This window comes from Plectrocnemia conspersa, unplaced genomic scaffold, assembly GCF_051122295.1.
Source record: "Plectrocnemia conspersa isolate PC_06_02 unplaced genomic scaffold, ASM5112229v1 ptg000005l, whole genome shotgun sequence".
Classification (NCBI taxonomy): Eukaryota; Metazoa; Arthropoda; class Insecta; order Trichoptera; family Polycentropodidae; genus Plectrocnemia; species Plectrocnemia conspersa.
In genome coordinates this window covers 18,929,180-18,943,250 of record NW_028277169.1, presented here as the reverse complement: position 1 = coordinate 18,943,250, position 14,071 = coordinate 18,929,180, and the positions used below count along the sequence as shown (strand labels likewise).

The following is a 14,071-nucleotide window of genomic DNA, read 5'->3' as shown; positions in this document are numbered from 1 at the left end:
TAACTTGTTTGAATTTATAACTGATTCTATTCTTAAAACTTTTGGGTAGGCGTAAACAGAGAATATACACAGAGCTAGCATAGAGTGCATTTTATTTTTATATCCCCTTTAATTAAAGTTAATTTTTTATTATATTTATTCTATGAGTTTTGAATAATAATACATAATATATAAGTTTTAAATAATACCAACTGAATCATTTACAATTTAGGGAAAAGTCTAAAAATGTTGGCACTATTCTTTACAACTCATCATAAATTTGTAATTCTTTAAATATTTATCACTTTTCGCGTTTCTACTGCCTCGTGTGAGAGAAGCTTTAACAAGTCAAAATGAAATAAAAACATATTTAAGATCGACCATAGCACAATCATTACATAATTTCAATTAAATAAAATGTCGACAAAGTTACTAATTAAAATGATGTAATCTATGAATTTTACTGAAATGGAACCCATAGTAGTTCCATTAAAATTATTATTTTAATTTTGTATATTTGTTGTGTACTTCTCCATTTCGTTTTTGTTTTATAATTGATTTCTTAGTAAAATAATTATATAAACTTGCTCTTTGTACATAAAAATATAGTTACACCATGTCCTATGAGAATTGGTACAAAATTTTGCACCCTGTAAAATATTTATTTAATGGATTAAACAGTTACTTAATGAAATTTTAACGATTGGTCTAGTGCGTAATAACTTAAAGGCCAAAGTTCCGCATTCTTCAAACTACGAACGGTTGTTCTTCGACGACTCTAAACAATCACCATACCATTACCATTATCAAATATTCAACACGTGTACGCTGAATTAAAAAGTCTAATGGCGGCCGTTGCATCCACTGGTCTTGACAAATTTTGGACCACAACAAGTCTCACGAAAACTCACTATAGAGCGGCAGTATCACGCAGCCGATGCGATGTGGTGATAGCCGTCGGTATTGTTTTCAAGTTTCCGTAAGACGCTAATAAATTATTTATGATTACCTTTTATACTTATACATCAACCGGTGTGCGATATTATACACTAGGCTCGATAAATGAGCACCGTTTACAAATTAAGTTTTACTTATGAAACATAGCTTCACTAATAAAGTATTGTATATATGTTTATAATTCTGAATATATTTTTATAGATTGCCTTTGAAACAGTTGCATTAACCGTTTGAATGCCGTCAAGACGCGGGGTGTCCGCTCCGAGTTTTGTAATTTTTTCTTTGTAAAATTATATTTTATTTCGTTTCTATAATAAATAGTAGTTCACAGAAAAAAATCAGAAATATTTTTTTCAAATATATTTATAAAATCTATATTTTCTCATAAAATGTTTGGCATTTTTAGCATACACCGCCTAATTTCACTTGGCACTAAAAGGGTTAAGTAGCTGTGCGTTTATATGCTTGTAAGTATTTTTGATTGATTTATTTAATCAAAATGATATATCACGCGTGATTTTCTGGTGAATTTGATGAGAGGAACGTCGCACTATTTTGTCGCATATTATTATCTAATGCCATTAGTATTCTACAAACGCTTATTAAAGTTTTAAGTATAAAATACTAACTAGTATAATAATATTCTAGCCGTACGCAATAATTTGTATATATATATATATATATATATATATATATATATATATATATATATATATATATATATATATATATATATATATATATATTATAGATACGTAGATGGATCGTTCATGATGTGGTAGTACATCATAGAATGTCCCGGTCGTGGCAAAGCTAAAGTTTACTTCTGGTGACTCGAAAATCGATTAAAGTGGAAAGACTGCTTGGGTACCTGAGTATAAAAAATGATGTCTGCGATGATGTAAGCTCCACTGGTGGCAAGCTCAATGACTAAACTGAAGCGTATAAGTGGGGTTTTGACATATATTTTTGTCCTACGTATAAGATATTAGTACTTACTCATTTCTAATGCCCAAACGTAGCTGATTTGAACGGTAATAAAAAATCTTTCTCTTAACGTCACTTTCAGTCCTGTTTAAACAATCCATTTGCTGTTGACAAACATTACAATTTTTTGTTTACAGTAAAGATTAAAAAAACTTAACGTTGTGTATATAATGCCACTGGTTGTTATTGCAAATGTTTTTTTTTTTATTAATATAGGTTCTTTGACTTTGTTTCAATCTCAAACATACGCATAATTAAACATTAAATCCTAATTTGTGCAAATCTATAATGTAAATAAAAATCATTTCAGCTTTCATAATTTTTTATTGAATTCATAGCATTTGAGATATATAAAAAATTAAATCAAACTCTACGACTATCCTCAGCTTCCAGGTTATAAATTTATTGTGTAAGGTTTCGAGGAGGGTGTGAGATATTCTAATTAAACTCTTGATAGCTCTAGCTTTAAGGATTGTTGATAAATTTATTGCCGCAACATAAAATAATTGTTTTCGATTTGAATATCGATATTATTAGTACCCTGACGGAACGTATGTTACGAAATGCTTTATTTCTTTATTTTGCATCTTACCAGATAAAAATAATTGCACCTTTCTTCGTCTTTGCATCAATAGCAATGTTTGAAAAGCATTGCTATTAATCTTTACTTACATATCCGTGTGTAAATGTAACACATTGAATATCAAAAGACATACATACTTGTTTTTAATAAAACTATATATGTTTTTGTTAAATTTGTCTGAATAATAAATAATAAATATTTATAAATTATATGACATACATATATATTTTATATTTAATGAGCAAAAATGCGAAAAAGAGATTGTTTACACTATCGTGAGCTAGTAATTTATATTCTAATTTATTTTTGGCTATATAAACATAATAATAGTAAATTTATTATAGTAAATTGACATATGGCGAATTCAGATTTTGCGCGTTCAAACAAAAAATAGGTCAGATTAGAACGCATGTGTTAAACATAAAAATATTTAATAACTAATGGTATATAATTTACCACCCATATTTTACGCTTTTAATAACGTTACATGACTGCAATTTAATTTTATTGGCTAGAGAAGAAAAACTGTTATTTCACAGTCAAAATGTATATGAAATATTAACACTCGTGTATAATTTTGGACCACAGTATTCGAATGCCAAAATATATTTCGAAATGAAATGATAATCTATTTTTAATATACATAATAATTTAATATTAAATTAATTCTTCTTTAATTATCCTAATTAATGAAAAATATTTTAAATATAAATTAACCATAGTGTTACGCATTTCGTATAAAAAATGGGCACATTTTCGCTAAGCATTAATTATCTTGATTGAAATGAATGCTATCAATATGAACAATCGCAAAGTGAAGTATTGCTGGATATCACACACCGCTTATTGCGTTTCGTGGTTATATAAAAAATGGAATGCGAAACGAAATGCTTAATTGCTTTAATAAAAAAATAATGGTTAAATATATAATTAAAAATGTTCATATATTTTGTATAAATATAAGTAATTGTTGTTCGCATCTATTTTATATTTATTTTAAATATTCTAGACAGCGCATATATTTTAAGTAGCAACTGTTGACTCGATGATGCTAAAGGTCATGTAATCTTAGACGTTGCATGTGTAAGAATTATTTTTTCTTATGCACTGGCATCGGAAATACTGGAAAACTTTCACGATTATCGTAAACGATCTCAGACGAAGACTAAACATCTGTGATGTCTGGTGGTAAACAACGGCTGTTCTTCTGACCGTCTGGGTCGGTCGGTGAAAGCTACCCACGTTCTTGATCTCACTTTCGATTTGTTGCATCCGACTGTCGAGATGTGCAGATCTGCAATAGGTAATAAGTTGGAAAAAAATATATTATAAATAATGAGCATAATTAGTATTTTTTTATCTGTATATTGATATAGTCAATAACCAACTGTCGATTCGTTCAAAGCTCGAATGGACAATTTAACTACTATGTTAAAATATGCGTGATATTGAATCAGCGTATGAATATCGCATATCAATATTTACACAAATAATCTCACTTGCGATGATGATAAGATGTCTGTACTATTTCCTGGTAAATACATATTTACGTCACACGCGTGAAAATAGTCTATTCATAAAACATTGCATAATATTGTACTTTGCATAAAAAATAAGAGTAATTCTAAGAATATGTACATATTTAGAGTGTAGTAATAACAAACAATACATATAATATGTTACGACATTTATGTATACAATATGTTAGATACTATTTCCTCAAAAAATAAATAAATTTTGAGCGATACAATCCGAAAATGCTAATATTCGAATACGCGTTTTTTAACTAATCGTTATTTAAACATTTGCCAGTATTTTTTCATATTTGTAGTAAAATGTTTTTAAAATTTTAATATCCTTTTTTTTGTGTATTCCAACAACGCAGGTAGTCATTATTTTCGCCGATATTTACAGTCCAATTGTGCTTTTTTTATCTTCTTATCTTATTGTTAACAACTGATATCTCAGAAACATAATTAAAAATAAAAATACTTTTTAATTGCCAAAATTTATGTGATAATGTTTAATTTTAAATCTGACCGAAAAAATTTATTATGCTAACATTTTTTAGCATGCCGATTTGTAGTCAACAAAAATAATTAAATGAAACTACGTACTGATTTAAAGTTTGATGCACTTGATGCTCCATTATTTTTAAAATATAATAAATAGTCTTGATACTTTTTATTGTACTTTTTATTCTTCTTAAATCTTACACAAACAGAAATACAAAAAAAAATATTCCACTTATCAAACCTTTGAAATAGTAGAACCGAATATGAGAATCGCATCGATTTCTAAATAGAATCGTTTTAAAAATCATAAATGTAAAGTACCTTTTACAACCTCACGGACCACATTAAACTTTTAATTTCAGCGAATGGGCCACAATATATGATATTTTTTCAAATACTGTCATTAGGTTAAGTGAATATTTACAGATAAATTCTCATTTTATTATAAAAAAATATATACTGTGAAGCCATTTTTTATTTCTAAAGTAGGGTTCGCAATTATTTGTAGTTTTTATTCGAATATTGAATAAAAAATGGATAAAATATTCGAATATAAATATATTCGTAATTTTTCTCTCGATTTTTACCGATATTATGCAAAAAAACAAATAATTGCCTGTAAGAATTTTATTAAAAAATAATCATGGGTTACAATAATTATTTTAATTAATCATTAATTACTTTAATAGTCGTTACACTTTTTGAGTTTTATAAAATATGAAACACAATGCTGTACGAATTATTAATAAGTAAGGGCGTTAAATGTAAAATGCCTAATTCATTATTACATACTTTCCCCAGAATTAAAATTAGCTGCAATTGAGTGAAATTTAAAATACATAATTTTATTGAATTTATTGTAAATAAAATAGCTAATAATATTTGGAACGAATTTGATACAAATAAAAATCGAATCCGTATCGGCGTTTGTTTTGTGCGTATTTGCATATAAATTAAATAACTAGAAATAAATTAACAGCGATCGAATTTTTGAATTGAAATAATATTATAAAGCGTTTAACCAAAATAAAGGGTAGGCGTTTCCAACATTTTGTTTCGTTCAAAGAACGAATTCTGTGAATTTCGGTCATAGTAGATACGGTCGATAAACGTTCTATTCAAAAATGTTTCTCGAAATTGTAAAAGCATTTTTTTTGTTAAGAAAAAGCGTCTCTTATTAAAGTAATTTGAATAATGGATCATGAATTTTGGAGTGGCACTAAGATTTTTACAAATTTCATTCGAGATAGTATAGTTTAAAATCGGGCTAATAATTTAAATAATCAATATTCGAATATACGATTGAGAACCCTACCTGGAAGAGACTATTTAAACACCATAAAATTTTCGCGTCTGCTCTCTTTTTCAACACCCAATGTGCGTAAAATTTGTGATTCAAAAATAATAGTAAACGCTTCAAAAATAAATCTTTCTTTGAACTTTACTGATTCCTGATTAAATAAAATTTACAACACTGTTTTTCATATACATAACGGCATTGCCAAGAACACATACAGATTGTGAATTATTTTTGCAAAAAAGAAACGAATTACTAAACGTACCTCGCATTTAACGTGAAACTGCCACAATTATTTTAGTCTGATAACTATACCACATTAAGCGATACCCTAATAAAAAATTACTTTTATTTTTTCTAAAGAAAAACAAATGATGCCGCTAAAAAATGTTTTGAAATTGTATAAAACAATAAAATCTTAATAAATCAACTATAAGATTAGGTTTTCACCGATACAAACAAAAATAGGTTAGATTTCGATTTTGCCCTGTCTCTAATTTTAAGTAGCCTTGTAGCTCTATTTGTCAAAATTCGCATGTATTTTTTAATTTTTACGCTCAAGAGCCACATATGTGTACTCCAAGAGCCGTGTACGGCTCGCGAGCCACATTTTACCGATAATTTACAGTCGCTAATCCAATAAATACCTAATATTTAAAAAATGTTTTCCATATCTGCTCGTGCCCGATTAAAGCATGTCGCATCGTCTGGTTGTGCGATTAGAGCGAAAAATGCGATTAGACAATGTCTGGTGATTTTGGACAGTGAAAAAAACCGTAATCGCTTTCATTTCCTGTCTGGCGGGCGTCTGCGGCCACCGACGACCTTGTGCTAGTTGACCTAACGCTCGGCGCCGAAATCGTCAGCATCATCACCGTAGTCATTATATCAACACCATCTCGGTCGACAATGTAATGAGCATTAACACCGTCGATTCTGATGCAGGGTCGCAAAGGCGGGCACTTATTTGCACGAAAAACCTTAATTTATTATAGACGCAGGAATTGGTGAAAACTTATCTTCCCTATTGCACCTACCTAAATTACTTGTAAAATATTTATTTAATAACGAATTATTTCTGGTTTTGTGTTTATGTAGAGTAAAATATTGTAAAAGGAAAACATTACATTAAATGCTAGAATTTACGCATGTGAACGAAAATAAATTTCGTTACCACCTATTGGTATTATAAATTATTTCATTAAAGCGTAAGATAAGGATGGATCTGAATTTCAATGTCTGATAATAAAATTTCCCAGAATTTTTGTAGCGTATTTTTCTTGTCCCAAATAGTAGAACCTCTGTTTACGATAAAGGCTCGTATATCAAATAAATTTCCCTGTAAGAAAAATAAAAAACTTAAGTTAACTAGTTCCAAAACCCAAAAATATTTAGAAATTAAATAATTATTCATATCGGAATCACTGATAGCTTAATATAATATTTTTGTAGAACTGTAACTAGGAAAATGTTACTCCACCAACTCTTGAATATCGGCCTCATTCACCTCCAGTTCCGTGTTCTTCCCTAATGAAACAATTTCAACGCAATTAGGCAACTGGACGAGGAGATGCGAAAAGGGAAGCGGCGGCTTTTGGTGGTCTAAAGTTTTGGTCAAAGTTCATACGTCATAATCAATATGAATCATGACCGGAAACCTGTCCACAGTCGTTGATGTAATTGCCGCACAGCCGACTATGCGAAGTCTACAATATTGAAGCTACTGATTGCTAATGAGCCGATGGATCTTCGCTCGACCATTACGATAGTGTCCAATTTTGTTTTTAACGTTTAACCCCATATTTTGGGCGCCAGCCCACCACACGCTGGAGGCCCGTCATTTCAGTGTGAAAGAGTTACTTTCGGGGGTATAAATTAAATGTTTGTTATGCACAATCCCATTACTATTCCACCTACTATATTAACTTAACAAGACATAGTTATTTAAAAACAAAATGCCTTCTTATCGTTGCTCCAAATTTGTATTAATAATAGCACACTACCATACGGTCCACCAGGACATTGATAATATCGATTTTTGCCCGAATAACAATTATTTAATGTTGTTTCTACAAACTTTTTACCATCCTCGAAATCTTTCGCGATAAACTTTAAACCTGAAAGCTTTAAAAAGTCGCTAAATTTTATCAAAGACATCAAACCCATGCGACACGTAAAATAATAATATAAAATTGGAGGCAGCGGTGGAATTCATGCTGGTATTTTAAAACACAAAGCAAAGTCTAACTTCAGCAGTTGGTTTAGAACGCGTTTGATTGACGTTAAAACATAAAAAATATTTCTTTTCATCAGTAATAACACGTTTGAAAAAAGCGTGTTTACAGTATTTACATATATCTTTTTCTGAGAATTTCTCTATAGAAAGCTTTCCACCCTTCCTTAAATGATCTAAGACACTGAAGTCATTTTTAAATTTAGTTTTGTAGTTCGCTTCGATATCTTCCTGCAAAATCTCATATTTTATTTGTTTGAACAATATACATATAAGATATATTTTTCGGTACATGCAAAAAATCTTATATCATATTGTAATTTGTATCGTGACAAGCTCTGACTCGTGATGATTTAACAATGTTTAAAAATGAAATTAGGCTATGAAAATCGAACCCAGAACAAAGTCCAGACCTCCACTTTGACGATGTAATTAAATCGACCGGCTGATAAAATGTTTTATTTTTGTATGTAGTATGTATTATATATACAACAAAACTGAGGTATTATTTTTTTGTTTTAATGATAGGGAATGCAAAACTTCACTAGTCGCGTTTTTTTAATACAAAAATACATTTGATTATATTTTTTCATCGCAGTTTATTTTGATATAATTATCAAGGGCTATACATTTAAATAATCATGTGGGTTTTTTCGTATTGATACGAGCGGATAAGTTTGTTGAGTTATCATTAGTAAATGTTAAAAGAATTATTTACAGGACATCCTGTAGACCTAGAGATAGTGAGATACAATGTCGCTAATCTGTCGAGCCTTGAAACGGTCGGCAGACGCAAATATTTGATGACCATTGTGGAAAATAACGGACACATTAAAGCACAATGTGTGCACAGATAAACAGCTCGGTTAATTTTTAACGTTGCGCCAGAATAAAAATACGTACGTGAGTAATTAAACAAACTTAAAAGGCGGAAGATGCTAGCAAGATTTATTACATCATTTAATTCTGATTACATTATCTAGATTCTGCGTGCAAGCGGCGCAACTTTTATGATTGAGCGGTTTATACTTTTGCAAAGAATGCCGAATTTTTCGACTCGATTTTGCGCAGCGAACCGAAAAGTCTCGGTTAAATTTATTAAATTGTTTTAACACCAAAAGCTGCTTCGCACGGAGGGTAATAAATACACATGGAATATTTTAGCCGAGATTTTACTTAAATTTCTGGTAAATATTTAGCAAGATCGTTGCTTAAACAGTGCCTCAATAAAACTCATCATATTGCATCTAAGGTCTAGATTCAATATGATTAGTATAGCAGCTATACCATGTATAGCAACAAGGTTGGCAACATACTTTGAATTCGTATATTTTTAGGTACTAATGAATTGTTTTAGATATGTATATATTTATTATTTTTTAATATATAATAATAGAACATTATTATTTTTACATTTTTTTAAATTTAATATACAGTACAATTATATACAATCAATGACGCATTTGGTGTTCTGCAATTTTTTTTACCAATTTATTAAAATTAGTGCTGCTAACTTGAAGCGCTGAAAATAAATTTTTATCCGTTCTTCTCGTTTTATATTTATTTTTAATGTAACTCATTTTAGAAAATCTTTGTTCACAAATATATGTGCTGACAAATATAGTAAACGTTTTCAGAGCAGGAAATAAAGATATTGATAGTTCATTATAAAATTCTATTAATGACTGATTTGAAAGAGTATTTTAACATGTTATTTGTTTATAGGCCAATTATTTCTGTAAATAATCTAGAAAATCTCTAAATCAGGGAGCGAAGGGATTTTAAAAAAGAGGAATTTCTTGTTATGGAAATCTTAATATCGTCTTGAATTCGTTTTGTAGAGATTTAATGCACTCTTTTATTTAATTACTATGTTCTTTTATATTGCAAATATTAATTTACAATTTAAGAAATTATGGAGTTTCTTCTCCATTAAGTTGCTTCTTAATAATTTGAATGCCTTAATTTCTAAAAATGTTTCATGAATTAATATATTTAATGTATTTCATCTTTTAGCAAAAATAAAGCCTCCTGACTAGGGCATCCAATTACCCGGACTAATGCATTACCCGGTTCTACGGGTATTTCCCAGAAAATAACCGTGTACCCGGTTCGGTTCCGAGTATGTTTTGTAAGCCGTTAAAAGTCCAATTTTTATTATATTTGAATCTTTGATTAAATATGACGTGATATATTTAATTTAACTTTAATAATTATTATCATTTTTTTTAAAATAGGGTATATAAATAAAATCAATATATTATGTAATTATTAATACTTTACTCAATCGAGCTATTTTACATTCCATCGGTAGGTACATATATACATATACTTACATACTACATACATGTGTAACAGTACAAAACCGAAATATTTATTTGAACACATATTTGGCAATAATAATACAAATTGCACATGAAAAATACTAAGGAAATAAATTTTATTAAAATTATAAAAGAAATTAGATGATTATATTTATTATATGTATTATATGTAGATAGAGAAACAAAGTTTTAGTGATGTTCTTTTTGTAAAAAGTTATATTTTAAAAACACTAACGAATCTAATGTGTTATATTTTCACCCTACAACCCATTAAAATTTATTTTTATTTATAACTGCATCCTTTCAAAATAATCATTATCTATGCATTCGCTTATCTCGAAATCTATAGGTCGCTGAGTGTTGTCCCTTTTTTTGTCGTTCAAAGTCGTTAGTCGCTTAAGATCGCCGATTCGGCTCTTCCATTTAATTTGAAATAATGGAAAAAAATATTTAAATGAAATTAACCGGATACCAGTCAAACATTACCCGGTTTTCGGTTTCATGAAAAACATGGCGGGTAACCAGGTACCCGGTTCCGGTTCTACCCGGTTCGAATGCCCTACTCCTGACATCTGGGTAATATATAATATCTTCATATTGTGATTCAATCTTTATTAGAATTTTTTTAATCTAGCGGTGATTTAAACTGTATCTTTTGATGAAGTTAATTATAGTTACAAAAACATCCATAAATTGTATAATTTTAACATCTTCATACATGAAACATGTCGGTGAATAGTTTATGGTGCAATGTAACCCAAGCAGATTTTTTACCACTTATGTTCAATCCTTCATCGGTGGTAATACTAAAATTCTTCCACTTATTGTTTTTTCTACTCTAAAAAATATCGTAATTTATTTAAACTAACGAGAGCAGCCATTTCTTCAAAAATATTGAAATTTACGTCAATATCACAAATAAATATTAATATTCGAGAGGTATCTTTTAAATCGCAGCTTTAATCCATAGCAATAAAATAATTAGAGTTTTCTTCTTTATACAGTTAATTTAAAATTGTTTAAATGCATTCGATCTGCTGCAGACTACTCTCTTCGGCGTGATTTAGATCCTTCATGGAGATGGGCTTCCGTCAACCGTCTGCTCTTTTGTGTCAGAAATGGTCAATACTATGTCATTTTTTGATCACGTTCAACACCAGATTATTCCTACCATATCAGTGGAGACATTTTGGCTAAAGAAAATTCTTTTTGGCAGTATTCTTAAATCGAGATCTATAATTTGAAATCCCAATTACTCCCTCCTAATCGAAAAAGTTCAATTCACTAGATACCATTATTAGAGGATATTTGGTTATAATCCGTTCTTGTATCATAGCGCCTTTCTTTTAGGAGTTCTCACAGAAAGTCGTATGTCGCTAAGCATTTCCTTAAACTACTGAAGGGTGCTATCGACAATCAAACTTTTCTAGAAGGATTTTTATAGTCTTCGAAAATCACGATCGCGTCCTCTTTTGATGCCTGTCACTATCCGACTCGCCTATGGCTGTCGCCATCCGGCTCCTCAATACGCTGGCATTTCAGATTATTTCTTATTAATGATCTGTTTAGTGTTAAGTACAATGAGCTGGTCCAGTTCTTATCGTTTAATTTTAATGTTTCATATATTTATTTTATGTATTTTTTTTTATATAACATATACTATTTTTTTGTATTGTAATAATACAATTATTGTTTTTTGGCCATCGTGACGCATTCGGGGTAACCTGTTAGGTCACGATCATCTTAATTTATTTTAAATAAATATTAACTTACACTAATTTCGGTACTTGCCTAATACCAGCTGAAAAAAATTACTAAAAATGTATACAATTAAAATGTAGCTTTCCTTGTTTTGCATATGTTAAATACTTCTAATTACATAGTCTATTAATTATTACGTGTTCATTTTAACACAAAACAGACACGCCTATTACAAAAAAAATATCAATATTAATCAGTTTTAAAGCATAACGAGCTAATCCAGTCACAGCCATCAAAATACTGGGTTACGTAAACACCAGTGCAGCGTTTAATTTATCTGTTTTTTCTAGCTTATACGTATAATATTTTTCTCGTGTGCAAACATTTATGCGAATAAAAAAAATCATGTGTACAGAAGACGTCTCGCCATCATCGTCAAAGAGACAGAGTGTACAATTATAGCCTGCGTCTGTTGACATTCCGTCGTTGTTTTTCTGCCTTAATAGGCCACCATTATGCAACAGTCATTGTTGACCTTTTGCATACGTACCACAGACGAATATTATGCAACAGTTTGCCGTGGCTAATTAAACGACGAATACATTACCATAATTGTCTGGCTGAGAGATGCGCAGACGGTGCAGTTTGCACCTGTACGGTGACAGAGGACAAGTGAGACAAGTTGATAGATTGCTGCTAATATTCGATACAGTGACAATGTATCCAGTAAATGAGATTAAAGGTCGAATATTGGCATCGTGTAATTTAGTGTTTTAGTGGTTCAGCTTCACCGGTGCCCAATTAATAATGTCTTTTATAACTTTAGCAAAGTAAAAACAAATATTTATATTTGAATTCATTGACAAAATTTCCAATTCTAATTTGTTTTAATATTGCAACAGTAATCAGTGAAGTATGAGGTCTCATTATCATGGAGCAATATCGCTCCAAATCTGTTTACCAACATCGGATGTTTCATGGTAAATTTTATATGCATGGATACAGTCTCTACAATATGTTTCTGTTGTAATATTTTCGCATGGTTTAAGAAACGATCGATAAATAATTCTCCCAAAATATCACAATTTTTCAATAAATTAATAAAAAATTCAATAATTAATAAAAAAAAAATTTTTTAACAAAAATGTGAACCTCACATTCTCGAATATCTAATGTAATGGAATATAAAAACATGCTAATAAAACTATTATATTTCAGCCATATGTTTTATACTGTAAATTGAAACTATATAAAATGTAAATAAAAACCTTGTACATATAATTATTATTTATATGCTAATGGCCTCACGACATCCTCTCCAGCACACGCTCCCTTATCTCCTCCAATTATCGCGCAATTCCGACACTTTATCCCATTGTGTTGGGAAATTCTTGTCGCATCATAAATTTCAGTGCGTGCGCGCACTGTGTGCATAAAGCCCAAAAAGCATTAAGCCACAGTGCCAACGACCGTTCAGTTTTAACCTGATAAGCAAAAACAATGTGATGACAGCTGCGGACGGACAGACAAATTAGATAAACGAATAAGGCCGTGTTTAGCCGAACTGAATAGAGCTAGCGAGCTGAATAGACAAGGCGTTCGAGCTGTGAGACTAAAATGCGAGCCATGAAAGCTGAAATGTATTTTACTAGCGTAAGAAGTATTAGCTCTAACTGTATTCTAAGACTCTTTGTTCTGTGCTCAGGAAGCGTCGGCGTAGGTCAAGGACTTTTTACTTTATGATCCGTCAAGTTACAATCTAAAATTTACATAGTAATATTTCTACAAAAACAATTACTTTCTAATCAAGATTTGCATTTAAATATTTTATATGTTAAACCGACGTTGTTCGGAGAATTGTTTCAAAAACTGCCCTAAATATAATTTTGTATAACACTTGCTTACAATATTTCAAAAATAAAAGCCATAATTTACTTCTTCTGACTCCGAATTTTTGGAATATTGTATAAAAAAAACAATATTGAGGTCCAAACA

General features: G+C 30.1%; 1 protein-coding gene across 2 annotated transcripts in view; it reads left to right on the top strand.

Moving 5' to 3' along the window:
• Nucleotides 1-14,071, top strand: part of LOC148235031 (uncharacterized) — a 208,488-nt gene that overhangs the window by 100,839 nt on the left and 93,578 nt on the right. The window lies entirely within an intron of this gene.